The sequence below is a fragment of the Oncorhynchus nerka genome, linkage group LG9b (assembly GCF_034236695.1).
Source record: "Oncorhynchus nerka isolate Pitt River linkage group LG9b, Oner_Uvic_2.0, whole genome shotgun sequence".
Classification (NCBI taxonomy): Eukaryota; Metazoa; Chordata; class Actinopteri; order Salmoniformes; family Salmonidae; genus Oncorhynchus; species Oncorhynchus nerka.
In genome coordinates, this window is record NC_088424.1 from 27,246,842 (window position 1) to 27,248,901 (window position 2,060).

The following is a 2,060-nucleotide window of genomic DNA, read 5'->3' on the forward strand; positions in this document are numbered from 1 at the left end:
TTTTCTATTAAGTTATCTTCACTTTTACTCATGTATGACAATTGGGTAAGTTTTCCACCACTGAGAGACAAACAACCCCTTGAGCTGAAACTATGCAGACTTACTGCTTGGCAGGTACAAGATCTACAGATGAGGATATTTTTAGACAGGACAGGGTAATTAGCTGACACAGTTTACATGACTGAAATACTTATAAAGTCAACACTTTGAAAGGCTTTTCTAACCTCAACAGATGTTTCTAGATAGTAATAAACAAAATAAACTGCATCTTTTGAAAAACCCTAGGCCTTTGCTCAAATGTACCTGTGTGACCTGTGCTCAAGTACAATGACCATATATTGACAAAAATAAATATTCTTACACTTAAAACATTTATTATGAAATAAATGCATGTAACATACATCCATATCACACTAATGTATTATTAGCCTAACGACACAATTACAGTCCACAATTACAGTACAGTTGTTGGCACATAGGGAAAACAGTACTTGGTACAGTACAAGTGGTCAACCATAATGACTGAAAAGCTTATGATTCATTCTTCAAATGAATTCAACTCTTCTATTGAAGGAAGCAGGAAAGGAGAAGAGAAATCAGTTTTTCATCGATCAAAACTTTTATCCTCCATACTTTCACCCGCTCCTCATTTCTGTCCTCTATACTTTCACCTCCTCCTCATTCCTGTCCTCTATACTTTCACCCCCTCCTCATTCCTGTCCCAAATGCTTTCACCTCCTCCTCATTCCTGTCCTCTATACGTTCATCCCCTCCTCATTCCTGTCCTCTATACGTTCATCCCCTCCTCATTCCTGTCCTCTATACTTTCACCCCCTCCTCATTCCTGTCCTCTATACGTTCATCCCCTCCTCATTCCTGTCCTCTATACTTTCACCCCCTCCTCATTCCTGTCCTCTATACTTTCACCCCCTCCTCATTCCTGTCCTCTATACGTTCATCCCCTCCTCATTCCTGTCCTCTATACTTTCACCCGCTCCTCATTCCTGTCCTCTATACTTTCACCGCCTCCTCATTCCTGTCCTCTATACGTTCATCCCCTCCTCATTCCTGTCCTCTATACGTTCATCCCCTCCTCATTCCTGTCCTCTATACTTTCACCTCCTCCTCATTCCTGTCCTCTATACTTTCACCCCAGCCTCATTCCTGTCCTCTATACGTTCATCCCCTCCTCATTCCTGTCCTCTATACGTTCATCCCCTCCTCATTCCTGTCCTCTATACTTTCACCTCCTCCTCATTCCTGTCCTCTATACGTTCATCCCCTCCTCATTCCTGTCCTCTATACTTTCACCCGCTCCTCATTCCTGTCCTCTATACTTTCACCTCCTCCTCATTCCTGTCCTCTATACGTTCATCCCCTCCTCATTCCTGTCCTCTATACGTTCATCCCCTCCTCATTCCTGTCCTCTATACTTTCACCCCCTCCTCATTCCTGTCCTCTATACGTTCATCCCCTCCTCATTCCTGTCCTCTATACGTTCATCCCCTCCTCATTCCTGTCCTCTATACGTTCATCCCCTCCTCATTCCTGTCCTCTATACTTTCACCTCCTCCTCATTCCTGTCCTCTATACTTTCACCCCCTCCTCATTCCTGTCCTCTATACTTTCACCTCCTCCTCATTCCTATATGAGTGACAAAACAGATGGCACTGTGATAGACTGCATCCAATTTGTTGAGTAGGGTATTGGAGGCTATTTTGTCAATTACATCGCCTAAGTCGAGGATTGGTAGGATGGTCAGTTTTACAAGGGTATGTTTGGCAGCATGAGTGAAGGATGCTTTGTTGCGAAATAGGAAGCCAATTCTAGATTTAACTTTGGATTGGAGATGTTTGATGTGGGTCTGGAAGGAGAGTTTACAGTCTAACCAGACACCTAGGTATTTGTAGTTGTCCACGTATTCTAAGTCAGAGCCGTCCAGAGTAGTGATGTTGGACAGGCGGGCAGGTACAGGCAGCGATCGGTTGAAGAGCATGCATTTAGTTTTACTTGTATTTCAGAGCAATTGGATGCCACGGAAGGAGAGTTGTATGGCATTG